The sequence below is a fragment of the Haemorhous mexicanus genome, chromosome 1 (genome assembly GCF_027477595.1).
Source record: "Haemorhous mexicanus isolate bHaeMex1 chromosome 1, bHaeMex1.pri, whole genome shotgun sequence".
In the NCBI taxonomy this organism is placed as follows: domain Eukaryota; kingdom Metazoa; phylum Chordata; class Aves; order Passeriformes; family Fringillidae; genus Haemorhous; species Haemorhous mexicanus.
The window spans coordinates 105,004,923-105,019,204 of NC_082341.1; the positions used below are offsets into that span (position 1 = coordinate 105,004,923).

The following is a 14,282-nucleotide window of genomic DNA, read 5'->3' on the forward strand; positions in this document are numbered from 1 at the left end:
TGCTGCAGCCACTGGTTTTAAAAACATGAACATTTTTGCAGTTCAAGGTAAGCACGGAATAATTTTATGCACTCAGCCATGACAGCACTTGATTTAAAGCCAATGAAACGATTACTGAAAGATATCCCTGGCATATTTTGCAGAGAGGTCATTTTTCTGGCCTCTGAAAGTTCTGCTGATCAAAAATTTGTATCTCTTACAGAGGAAAAATCAAACAATTACAGTAATCAACCAAGGAACAATAATGGAATCTCCATCAAGGACAGTAATATATTCCTTTCTAAAAGACACATTCCAGTCTGATTTATTAACAGATGTGTCACACTGGCAGGTGATGAAGTATTTTTCTTTATCTTTCACTGAAAGTCTTGTTACATCTACTTAAATCAAAGGCTGCCAGAAAACAATAAGTTCTTCACTTCCTTTTTCTGTTGATTAAAGTAAAAAACTGTTTCTCTACCTAGTCATGTCAGATGGAATTTAAGTGCTTACAACATCATTATCACCATGGCAGCTATATTTATAGTGTTCTTCATTGCCTTCCCACCCACTGTAACCGATGTTTTGACAAATAGTGCATTAAAAATTAAAATTGCTCAAAAAACTCTTCATAGATGAATTTTCTTGTGTATAAATTTATCTTTTCCCCAGATAATTAAAATACTATTCTCCAAGGAAATGACTTTTTTTTTCAAAAACCCTCTATTAATTTTATTTGTAAAAGCTGACAACAAAACTAAAAAATTTCAAACAGAAACACTTCAAAATCAGTTGTTTGGGGTTTTTTTTCCACAATGTAGAAAATTGTAAATATTACTTGAGACGATAAATGGAACAAGGACATTTTGATAATGTGAAGGCAGATATCTTGGGGACAAAGGTTGATAACCACAGTCCTCTTCATCTCTAGCAGTTGCATAACTAGAGATTTTGAAAGACAGTAGAAAAAACAAACCTCATAGTCATACCAAGAAAAAAAAAAAATGTTACTAAATATGCAGAAAGCCAGAGTGAATAGTTAATAATTAGTCCCTTACCCAGCCAGAGAGAAATATCTGTGTTTCAGGGAAACATGTGTCATCTTCTTTTATTATTATTTTAATTACAGTGAGTAATTGAGGATTCACAGAGAGAGTGTTTTTGTAGGCAATGGAATAAATACATGCAGTGAGCTTCAGAGGGATGGTGAAAAAGGGAAAAGGAAGGGAGGGGGAAGGGAGGAAGGGAGGAAGGGAGGAAGGGAGGAAGGGAGGGAGGAAGGAAGGGAGGGAGGAAGGGAGGAAGGGAGGAAGGGAGGAAGGGAGGAAGGAAGGAAGGAAGGAAGGAAGGAAGGAAGGAAGGAAGGAAGGAAGGAAGGAAGGAAGGAAGGAAGGAAGGAAGGAAGGAAGGAAGGAAGGAAGGAAGGAAGGAAGGAAGGAAGGAAGGAAGGAAGGAAGGAATCTTTTTTCAAGAAAAGACCTAAAACTGTTGCATTTACAAGTGGAGAATAAGCACAGTGTTCTAAATTCAGACTGACAAGAGAATCAGGGCCATGCTGCCAGTAGCCTGATACCAGCTGTGGATAAATTAATGAAACTACTTGTCTCAATGACTCAAACAAGACCAAGAGAACCCAAAAAACCCTTCAATTTGCTCCATAAAGGAGAAACTATGAACCAGAAAAGGAATCTGAAGCTAACAAAGGAAGGTTGATAAGAACAGCCATTGCTCTGCAGTCAGCAGTGGTACAAATGAGAATGATTCAGGGAATTGCATACTCAAATACTACAGAAAAAAACAACTAAAGAGCTACTATGCTGTAGCAGTTAAGTAGCCAGGAAAGAGTAAAACCATTTTTTATTGATGAGCTAATAACCTTTAAATTCCTCTAGTTCCCTTTAGTTGTCAAAAGGTTTCACAAAAACACTTCACCAACAAAACCCACTTTAAAGAGATGCTATAAAGAACTTGGCAAGGGCAGCACATGTTGTGAAAGAGAAGTGGAAAAATATGTCAGTCTGTCTGCATGTGCTGGGATGCCACCAGATGCTGTGTAAGACATGGATTTCTTAATAAAGAGATAGCTTCATTTTTAAAATATGAATCATTTTGAAGCTGAAAGTATATAACCTTCATTGATCTCATCATAACAGGGCAAATGAAAAGGAGAGAAAACAGAAAAGGGGTCTAGATCATTTGTGATGGCCCCACCATCCTTCCATGACTTCTGTCATCCTGCCCAACCCATTACTTTCTCTACCTGTCCCTAAATTTCTTGAATCTTCTTTGACAGCTTCACCTTTCATCACAGAGCTTTTGACTTGAACTGCTCAAGCAGATCAAAACTGCTTGAAGGAAATTTCCTCCTTTTCTTTCAGCTTTTGCAAGAATGTGAAGTCAGAATGAACTCCGGTGTCATGTCTTCAAAACAGCACGGGTCACTTGCGACCTGTGAAACGCCTCTGTCACCGTTTTAGTCATGTTTCAGTGAAGTTGTATTCAGCTTTTTATCTACTTATTTCTGCACCTGTATAATCCCTCACCTCCAGCTGCACAACCAAGGCTTTGAGAGAAATAGAAACTCTTCTTTTGTCTCAGAGTGACAAAAAGTGCTAGAGAACTTGGCAGAGTTTTGCAGAGAACTGCTCTCATTACCCTGCAATATTTAGACCTGCAGCATCATAATTTGCCTTAGGAAATAATTCTTCCACAGAGTTTTGCTTGGAATAAAATCTTCAGAGGACCATAGTGACATCTTCAGCTCATGCACGACAGGCTTCTAAGAAGAAGGGTAAGGCTTTTGCTTCTATGGAACACTTTCATCTCTGCTAGTTATATATGAGTTCAGTGCTGCTCTGCTCTAAGTAGGCAGTTGTTGTGGGTGAACCACAGGTGGCAGCTCAGCCCCACACAACTCACTGACTCCCCTGCAGTGATGTGGGGCAGAGAATGGAAGGGTAAAAGTATGACAGTTTGTGGGTTGAAATACAGAGAGTTTAACTGAGAAAGTGAATATTGGGCGCACAAGCAAAGCAAAACAAGGAATTTAATTACCACTCTCCATGGGCAGGCAGGTGTTCAGTCTTCCCATCCCCAGGAAAGAAGGACCCTATCACAGCAGCAGCTTTTGAAGACAAACATTATCTCTCTGAATGTTGCTCCTTTGTCCTTTCCTTGAATATTTTTATCACTGCACATGACACTGGATGGTATGCAACGTCCCTTTGGCCAGGTGGGGTCAGCTGTTCCACCTGTGTCCCCTGACAGCTTCTTTTGAACTCTCAGCCTCCTCACAGCATAAGGAGCTCAAAAGGGGCCTTGCTGCTGTGTAGGCACTGATCAGCAACAACTAAAACATCAGTTTGCTGTCAACACTATTTTGGTCACCAATCCAAAATATAGAACCACACAAGCCACTGTGAAGAAAATTGATCCAACCAAACCTGTACCTCAGTGTGAATAAATTATATTTTCTTCTGCTGTGGAAAGTATGATCACTTAATACAAAAAAACTTTGTAAAAACTATCAGTAAACTTTAAAGGAGAAAATAAGAGTAGCACCAGTAGGATCCTTCGTGTCACAAAATACCTACGCTACCTTGAAGGAAGAGAAAATGTGGGAAAATAGGCATTAACTTTCCACTCAAATTATTGCTTCCTCATTGCTTTTAAAGATGGAACTTCAAATTCTAAGTAATTTATGGATTTTTTACATATATATTCTAGTAGATACTCTATTACTATAGAATACTCCTGCCCTAGCTACCAAATACAGCAGTAAATTATATTAAAACATAACCAGAAAGTGATAGAAATAAGATTGCTTCACCCCCTTTCCAGAGAAGAAGAGGTTAAATCTTTTGAAGGTTTCTATTTTGTGCTTATTCTTCCTTTATACAAAAAAATTTATTGTTACAAATGGATGCGTTCTCATGAATGAAATAGACAGGTGAGAACAAAAATGTTTTACTGTTTATATGGAATTTGCTTGCTCACTTTTGCTTTACAGAGCCACCACTTAGCTGAAGCGAAGTTGCTCAAAAGCTCATTAAGTGAAAGTGGAGAAGCGGGATGTGCATTCCTGGTTTCACTCACAGTACTGTATCTTGCATTCAGCTGGGACATTGGGAACAATCAAAGACCTGTACTTCCTCACTTGTCAAAAGGAAAAATCTGTGGTTTCTGGAGCAAGGCAGTCAAATGCTCCTACAGAACAGAGCAGAAATAAATGGTATAATCCTTTTCCTGTGACCATTAAGAGAATTGATGTTAATACAGTTCAGGCAATCTACATGACCAACCTTGGAACAAAGTGTATTTTTGCAAATTGGATTGGGATGCATTAGTAGAAGTCCACAGCTCTAATCTAGCCTAGCAGATATTCTTACAGCTGTCTAAAGCCTAAGCACGTTCCACAGCAGCCACATTTCTTTTCAAAGTTGCCATTTTTAGGAAATTATCTCTGTCACATGTTCTTGAGAGTTATTTAACAGGTATTATCTGTTCACTGGAGCAGAAATATACCAAAGAAACAATAAGTTTCAAGTTTTCATCCTGTTTCCAGTCTTCAAAGAAATATTGATCTTTATTGCATAATCCACCTCTCCAGAAAAGTCTCCTAGCTCCCTGCTTTGCAGCGGCAAATCAGTGAAATATCAAGTGATGCCATACTTCAACTAATGTAAAAGGAGATAGCAAAATTATAAACCTGAATGAGTACAAATATTTTAAATCCAGTCCTTTGGAGCCAAAAAGTCTCAGCGTAATTTAAAAATTAAATCTTAAGTGGCTTGAAATTATTGATTCTTCTGAGAAAAAGATAACATAAGATGATACTCCTTCAGAGGGAACATCCTTTTAAAAGCATTTGCAGAGGAACAGAACTTGCACCACTTGTGCTCCTACAGAAGAGATGTCTTAGACACACAGAGAACCTCCTGTATCTTCTGAAGGTTCATATATATAGCTTTCAAGGTATAAGATAATCATTGGATGGAAATGTTTTGCTCCTGATAATTACAGAAGAAAATAACTGAACATGGATATACAAGCTCTGTGTCTGACATCTTTATTGTAAATTCAATTGGTTATTGAGAATCCAATTGCTAATGGAAAATCTGGAGTTCAAATCTGTAAGAAGATGAGATCCACAGTGTCTTTCTCTTTTGGCAGCTGTTGTTTAGATGTTTCTGTGACTGTTATGAGATAAATAGAGCTTCTAGTTAGAAATGTGTTTATCAAAAAATATGGAGAGGGACTTTTTACAAGAGTATATAATGACAGGACAAGGGGAAATGGCTTTAAACTGAAAGATGGTGGGTTTAGATTGGATATTAGGAAGAAATTCCTTACTGTGAGGATGATGAGGCACTGGAACAGGTTGCCTAGAGAAGCTGTGGCTGCCCCATCCCTGGGAGTGTCCAAGGCCAGGTTGTATAGGGCTTTGAGCCACCTGGGCTGGTGAGAGGCATCCCTGCCCATGGCAGGGCAGTTGGAAGCAGGTTGTCTTAAAGATGTCTCCCAGCCTGTACCATTCTGTAATTCTATGATCCTGCTCTGGTGAGAAATACACCATGATCCAGCTGCAGACAAATGTTGCAATCTGGGAGGAAAATTCTTCAAAGTCAGGAAATAGCAGCAGGTACTTCTTGGGAATTTTCCCCTTTTGATCAAATCTATTCTGCCTACATTGATCTTGAAACAAGTGCAACTGACTCTAAGAGTTTCAGAAGCAAACCTGGATTACAAAAATAAGATAATCTTAAGTACCAGAGGTAACAAAAAATTTCAAGTATAAAGCAAGTCCAGTTTCCAGGCCATGGCCAATTAGACACTTGGCACTGAATAGATAAAAAGGAGCAACAGGATAAAGTGTTCTTGAGCTGTTGCTTGGTTGTAAGTGGGCAAAATCACTTCCCACAATGTCTCACACTAAGAAAGAGGGGCAGCACTTTCCATTTCTCTTCTTGCCAGCTTGAGGGAAATGCATGACTATGAGATGACTGGACCAATGAATTAAAATGCACTCATTTTTTTTCCTTTGTCTTCTTGAAGTTGTGCAAGTTCTTTTATTCTCCCTATAGTGAGGCTGCAACTGTCAGTCTAAGTCACAAAGAAGAAGAAAAATCCTGCCTCATATATAACTGGCCCACAAATTGTTGAACAAAGTCGATTGATGTGAAATGTGAAGCATCTCTCAGCATGATCCAAATAGTCTGTCTCTTTACCTCTCCATACATTTAAAAAGTCCATTGTACTCCAGATTTCCTGGAGTTCTACTAAGAATGGGTATTTAGAGATATTTAATTTCTAATGGCATTCTACTGCTGAGACAGTCTTTGGGAAATTCCTACCCCGTGTTTACTGTATTTTCACTCACTTTTAGTTTGAGGAAAAAAGGCTGAGGCATAATGGGGTTTTTTTAATCATTCATTTTCTTTTAAGTCCATTAAAATTTAAAGAAACTTAAATTAGAATAATTCAAGACTATAGTAAGAATTTTAAAGAAACAGTCATTCAAAGGAAGACTATCTCCAGAGTCCCAGTAATGGCTACCTTTTATTTGGTCATTTAATTATAGGTTATCATAGATTATATAATTGTGTATGGAAAATTAAGATCAGCATAATGCCATTCATATAACTGGCAATTAATCATGTCCTTTAAAAATTCTCCCTGTCTTTCCTCTTGTGTAGAAGAAAACAAACATGTACCATCAAAGAACATCTGAAATGTGTGTCTTCCTTCTAAATACTCTGCCTACTGCATAAGGACTCATGATGCTTATTTACACATTTTCCAACCAACTTCTTAATCACAATCTTTGTATCTCACCACCCCTCACTGCTCCTCCCTATGCCAAAGCCCCAAAAAGTCAAGGAGCTGGTAACTCCTAATGGCCTGCAATCCCTGGTCTGCAGACAGAGAATCTGGCAAAACTGTCTGCGTTGGGAGATCCCAAATGCATTTTATGTGGACCTCAAACAAATTTTAAGTAGATCCTGTGAAGAAAAAGATCTAATTAAACAGAAATTTGCAATGTGCAAGCAGCAGCAATAAAAGCATCTGTTTGAAAATAATTTTTAAACCACTAGATTATGGGGCTACTAAAATGATATCCCAACATCATACATGGTAGATTTAAACAGGAGTTTGTGCTCAAACCAAGTTAAATTTTAAACTTACACTTGCAAACTCCAGAACTGCTCTAGAATCCATAGTCAAATGCTAAATTCTAAATTTATCCCAAAGGAATTCTTGCACCTCATTCAAGAAATATTCTTTCATATATTTTTTACAATTTTATTTAAACTGATGTTCATCCTGATGGTTGAAGAGTTGTTTGAAATGACAGCTCCTCCCTTCACTTGTGGGAATTTAAACAGGAATATTAGCAGATAGGAATTTAAAGCGATTTTTATCATTATCTTGCATTTTACCTCCTCCAACTTTTGTAATTCTTTGCTACTGCTATTAAAAATTTGAGAAACAAAATATACAAATAGCCAAAGCTATGGATGATTAGAGAGGCAGTGACAACAATCAATGAAAAATAAGATTAAATAAGGCTAATCATGGTTGATTCAAATAAGGTTAAACAATTACAGGAGATTAAAATAATAATAAAATGTCACTGCTAGGTCTGGATAAATTAATTTAGCATATATTATTCCATTAACTTAATTCATCTTTCTGTTTTGGTGGGGGGTTTTAATAAATAAATTTATTCCATCGGTGTTTCTTAGTTCAAGCAGAATTTTGTACAATGCTGCTTCACAGTTCAGGGTGGTCACTTGTACAAATGTGATTTCTGACTCAGTGTTAAATTTCATCCATTTCTTATGCTCTGGTCTTCACCCAAACTCATGAAAGCTTTTATCATGAACCTTCACATTTGTAAATGTAGGAAGATTTCCTTTGGACTGTATTTATTTACCCCTTAAGAAGAACAGAGTTATCACTGTTCCCATTGTTTGTTGGGAAAGAGACCTGAATATCTGCTAAATTTTCATTAAACTTATTTCAAAATTTTAAGACCAGAATAGATTAAAACAATCAATCAGCTTGAGTTTCATAATAAAGACCATAAAAATCTCATCCTGTGATTTCTGCACCAAGATGATTGGTGAATTAATTCCTCACTATTAACAATCTAGCTTCAGCAAGTTCTTCCCACTATTAATTTCACAGCTTCTTGATTTATTATTTTAATGCAATAATGGCACCAGACATGAAATGTTACGTTTCCAAATATCTGTGGAAAAAATTACTTTGTTGATAGTGCCTATTTGGTCTTTTACAGGTGTTTTCTTGCTTTATTCTAGCTCCAATATGAAGTATGCATGCTGTATGGAGAAGGAACAGAGATTAATGACCTTTTGCAAAAACAAATTGTGTGATGAGTCATGTCATATCTTTAGGCACTTGAATTTTCAAGTACAGAACATGAACACAATGATCCAGCTAAGCAATTTACTCAGGCTCCATCTACCTCTTGCACTGGACCACAATGTAGAGATCTTTAAAGAAGCTCTAGGTAATCTGGTGCCAAGGCTATGGGAAGCACAACATTGCTGGCACTGTCAGTGCACTGCTGTTACACCCAAAGAAAGCACCAAATTATAGGTGGCTAAATGACCTGGGAGCCTCAAGTCAGTCCATGTGCCATATTTTCCTTTGTTCTGCTGGGTTATTGGGTGTAGTAATGGGATCTCTGGTGTGGTTTCCCTGCCTCCAAGTCATCAAGTCAGCAGTCCTGCAGATTTCAGAAATACAGTTTGCAATTGTAAAGACCAGCCAGCTTGTTCTCATTTTTTTTGCTGCTTGGATTTGCTTGAACTGGAGGCTAAATCAAGAATGATGCCATAAAGCTAATGAACAGTGGGTGCCAGTCAACTACAGATCTTTTCAAAGGAAAACCTGCAAACTGAAAAAATGCCCTCAAACTGTCTAACTGCAGATATGCAGATAGACTAAGGGGATTTTAGATCAAGTGCCTATGCAAAAGGTGAGTAATCAAAGACAGCAGCCTTAGAAAAACAGGTATTTCAAAAAAGCTTGCTTGTTTTCCTTCACCACTGATTGTCTCTTTCCCATAGGATGAATCCATTTAAAATCTAGTCTTTTTCTGCAGTGCAGAGCAATGTGTTGCTGCAGGAGGTACAAGCAGTGCTTATTATGAGCTTCTATCAAAGTCCATGGTTACTTAAAGAACAGGTTCTCAGTTAACCCATAATATTACCAGTCTGGATCAGTAGATTGGTGAAAGAGTAAAACAAAAAATTACCCTAAGATTAGTTGAGTTGTTTAGAGCATGGTGCTAATAACACCAAAGGTTGTGCGTTCAATCCCCATTTACTTAAGAGCTGCACTCAATGATCCTTGTGGGGCCCTTTCCAACTCAGAGTATTCTGTGAGGGTGGGATTACAGCTGCTTCATCTGCAGCAGCTGTGGCAGAGGAATGCTGGTTGAGGGTCACAGAAAGCTAAGCAGCAACTGCCCTAATGCCCCCAACAAATTAGGAGTCAAATATGCCTTAGGAAAGAAGTAGAAAAAATTTTCTACTATTAAAAAAATCTTCCTACCTTGTAGAAGAAGAATGATTTCTGTAGAATAAATGTCGCTTTCACTGATTTTGAAAATAACTCAGGTTGTAGCAAAATATTAGTTTAAAACTGTGGATGTCATTAACAAATCTCTGTCTAATTTCCATCTATTTTTCCATTTCAAAGGTAAGAAACAGCATTTCATATTCTAACTCGACTTTTTTACAGAGAATTTTCAAATTCTCCCAGGGAACAGCAGGGAGAATTTGACACAAATGTCTGTCTTTGCCTTGTTTGTGGTTTTGCCAAGGCATTTGCACTACAAATAATGTTTCAAGACTGCCATAGTCCTTTTCAAGTCCTTGAAATACAGTCTGAGCATGCCTCCTTCTACAACTCCTCAGCCCCACACTGCAGGCCAAAACTAAAAGAAGATGGATGTAAATGCTCAAATTACAGTATCTGGTAGGAATTATTATGTTTAAGAATCAGTGGTTTGTCAAGTTGAACTATGTTGGTCACATCAGGGTAGATGTTCTTTGCTATCTGTGTGCTATCCTGTTCTCTGCCTTACAGTTTCCCTGTCTGAAATGTATTTTAAATGAAAGCAGATATTCTGTTGAAAGTACATTTGAATTAAAACCTCCATAGGAAAATGCAGGAAGCCCTCAAGTACAACTTTTAAGGTGTCCTTCCCCTGTAGCCTGGCTTATTATAAAAAGGAAGAGCAGCCTAATAAAGCCTGACCTTACCTAACAGCTGAGACAATTGCTAACAGTAGCAATGAATATGACGCCCTTAAGCCTTAAATCCTATCAGCTGTGACTGTTTAAAGTTATTAAGAAAGAAACTGGGGTGTATTTGGTTTGTTTCAAAGGACAATCCTACTCTGCACAAGCATTTCAGAAGACTAAGGATGCATTAGTAAGAGGGATTACTTGTGTGCAAAATGCTCCCAGTTCAAAAAAGCCTCCAGACACTTTCACCTTCTGAATGTCACACTGTCCGACTCCCTAACCTTAATCTGTGTTTTAACAATATATTTATTTGTTTATTCAAATAAATACAGCAGTGATCATAGCTGCTGCTTCAGAATTTTTAACATTGCAAGGACATTTCAGGCATGTTGCAAAGATATCATTCACAGGCAACCAGCCATAGCTGAGAAACTAGAAGAATAAAAAAAATCAGAAGGGTTACTTAACCACAAAGGTATGAAATCAGTATTTTAGAACTCTACTTTCAAAAATACCTCATCAAAAATACCCATAGCTTGCACCCTTGGGACAGTGCTATGCTTCTGCAAGCAATCTTGCAGACATTGTTTGAGATTTCATTCATTAGTGTTTGAAAAATACTTTGAGACTCTCAGAAGGGAGATGCTACAGTATTCTAAATACCTGCCTAATTAGCTCTGATCAGAAGTTGTTTTACCCAATCAAGAGGAAAGATAAAAAATACCATTGAAAAATAACTGTAAAACAAAACACAACAAAAGTCTAATTGAAGATGCTTAAATACCTTCCTATTTATTTATGGAGAAGCTTAGTAAATCTATTCCAAAATGCATGACTCCCAGGGCCACATGGACATCCCCATCCAGGGCTGGAGTGTAGACTCTTCTTTAACAGCTCTGCTAGTTCGCCACAGATTTCCTTCATTATTAGCGCTAGTTATTGTCATTAGATGCTTTTGTTTTTACCCAGCACCAAAAATGCTGGCACTACACTGGCTGTTATTAATTCAGCTAAGTTTTAAAGTATGTGTAGTGCTAGGTGACCAGCCTCCCTGCATCTTCACTTTGGTTCTTCCCTGAGAATTAAACCTTTCATTATTCAGCCCAGTTATTTATTACCCTCTTTAAAAATTCAGCACAGTCTTCTAACTGACATTTTCAGCAAAAGGTCATCTGAAATACACACAGTGTTTCTCGTATTGCCCGCTTTCCCCTCTAAAGGTCCACCAGAGATAATGTTGTGTTTGTCATCTATTTACTCATTACATTGTGCAACAGGCCTTTGATCCCCCACTTGTCTGCATGCCAGGTCTGTCTCGCAGGAGGTAGCTCTAGGGTGGCTTTCCTCTTTTCCATGTCCGTCCAATTAGGCTGGACATATTTTCAATATCCCCCACTCTAAACAAGAGTGTATTTCTTCAAATGCCAAATGCCATGGCTAAGTTCAGTTATTAATTGCATCTTACTGAAACACCAGGAAAAACCAAGGAGCTGCATGAGGAGCTGGGAGCATAAATTCTCCTGTCACTTAAACCTAAAATCCTTGCACCTTCCAGTTTTCTGGAAGTGGAGCACCTCTGCTTTGGTCAGCAGGAACACCAAGAGCCCACAGACTACAAATACCATCTTAAAAATTACTTATGTGAAAATTAGTAAAATATATGTTTCTCCTCTTATTTCACCAATGGGACCGTTCAACTTTCCAGAGTACAACTAAACCATCAGACTACACAACAAATACCATCTTTTTTCTTTGCAGGGCTTTCCTTCAAAAATCCACCTCCAGATTCAGATGTGGCCACACCAATGTCCCTTTTCAATGTGAAAACCTGAATATTTAGCAGTTTTACTGTAAGATTAAAAACTTGGACTTTATTCGGGATATACCTCCTACCTCTTCATTTTTTATGTGCTTTATGCAGGGACATGAACTCTCATTGGAACTTGAACTGAAATTCAAGTGATTCATCTCTCTTCTTGGCCATTTGAAAGGAGGACTATTCAAGCACCTGCTTTCCAAACCATGAGTACCAAGCAGAGCACTTTAGACCAAGAGAAGTCAAAGGTTTAACATACCTTCTCCAAGTGAGAAATTTCCATATGACATGACTTTGCAAAGACCCCCAGCCGCTGCACTGGATCTTGGGAGCCCACCAAGATGAGTTCTTGGTCTAAGGAACACAAGAAATAAATTTCTTCCTGGACTGATTTTCCACTAATGCTTAAAATTTTGTTGTTTTCCTTTCTGAAGGAGAAGGAGCTTGAGCAGTACCATATCCTGAATTCCTACTACATGCCTCTGTGGGGAGAAGATGTCTTACAAGACACTTCAGTGGAATGGGATTCAGTCACACCAGGTGAGGGTCTTGCACACAGACTTACAGCCAAGTTTCCAGCAACTCACTGAAGCTACTCCTCTAAAACTAAATTTGGCACAAGTATGTGTACTGGGATGCTTTTCAACACAGCCTAGTCCTCGCAGTAGGACATGGCTATTTATCATCCTCTTTTGTTAAGAGTCAAGGGTGAACTTAACACAGACTTGAAATTCTTGCTTGCCCAAGCTCCACCACTTAGAGAGCAGGAATGTCATCTCCTTTTTATAGCCAGGGCTCTTTGTGCTCTCTGGGAAAAGCTTTAGTGAAAGAGCTGCTTTTAGTTTCGGTGAATTATCTCTGAGCTTAAGTCAATGTTGCCACTACTAATTGTGATGTTGCTATATATTTATAACAAGGTTAAAGCAGAGTGTGGTATTTTCTGGGTTCCCAGGACGAAAGAGGAATTGATGAATCTGACTCCCTGTTCTTAGAAGGCTAATTTATTCTTTTATGTACTTATATTATATTAAAGAAATGCTATACTAAAACTATACTAAAGAATAGAGAAAGGATACAGATAGAAGGTTCCAAAGAATAATGAAAAACTCATGACTGCTTCCAGAGTCCCAACACAGCTGGATGGTGATTGGTCATTAATTCAAAACAATTCACATGAAACCAATCAAACAACCACCTGTTGGATAAACAATCTCCAACTACATTCCAAAGCAGCAAAATACAGAAGAAGCAATCAGATAATTATTGTTTTCATTCTTCTCTGAGGCTTCTCAGCTTCCCAGGAGAAGAATCCTGGGCAAAGAGGATTTTTCAGAAAATATGATGGTGACAGCAGAGGAATCTTTCCTACTATTCTTTGTATGGAAGAATATCCTGGACATATTCCCCTGACTTTAAAAAGCACAAGGAGCCTCTGAAGCAGAAATAATAGTAAGGTCTATGTTAGGCTATCCCAGCACTATGAACTGTGGGATATAGAATTTCAGGGATTTGCATTCTGACTCAAAAACCATGCAAAGCTTTTCAGAAAGAAGTTCAGAGCAAAGAAAAGGTATAATACAAAGATGATAGTTACTCCTAGGGTCATATTTTCAGGATAGGTGAACTAGACACAAATTTTTCTTGAAAAATAACAATGAAAAAGCTAATTCATGGGCAATTTTACTTATTGCCTGCCAAAACCAATTGTGTCCTGTTAAAAAAACTGGCAGAGTAAAGAGAAAAATTAATTCCATTTTGTTGAAGGTTTTTGTTTTGTCACTGTTAATTAAGGCATTTGTGCAACAGAGCATCAAAAGAGTTCATGAGATGCCTTTGCAAATCATCTGGAGCCAGCATACAAAGCTGATCCTTCCACTTCTCATAGTGCTTTAATCAGGTGTAAAACCAGCCTAATTGAAAGGAAGGGAGTGATAAATCACCATCTGGAGGTAGCTGTGCAAATTACATGCTTACCACCCTTCTCTAGGAAATTATGAACTTCCAGGAGAAGTGTGTGTGTGAACTTGAGATCCCTGATCCTCAGCCACACAGAGCATGGCTGGGACACAAGGCCCTTCCAGCATCTGTGGCCAGGCTTCCATCCCATCAGAGGTAGGGTAATGAAGACTCTGTCCAGCAGATGAGTTCTGCTGTAGAGATAGGACACGGCCAAGGCATATACTTGGTCCTGGAAAGACAGAAAC

The 14,282-nt window shown here is 38.1% G+C and overlaps 1 long non-coding RNA gene across 1 annotated transcript in view; it reads left to right on the forward strand.

The window, feature by feature from the left end:
* The first annotated feature begins 2,508 nt into the window (after nt 1-2,508).
* Nucleotides 2,509-14,282, forward strand: part of LOC132332888 (uncharacterized) — a 32,274-nt gene continuing 20,500 nt past the window's right edge. Inside the window, exons 1-2 of the long non-coding RNA XR_009488000.1 lie at nt 2,509-2,770; nt 12,513-12,618. This is a non-coding gene — a long non-coding RNA (uncharacterized LOC132332888). The remainder of the gene's footprint in view (nt 2,771-12,512; nt 12,619-14,282) is intronic.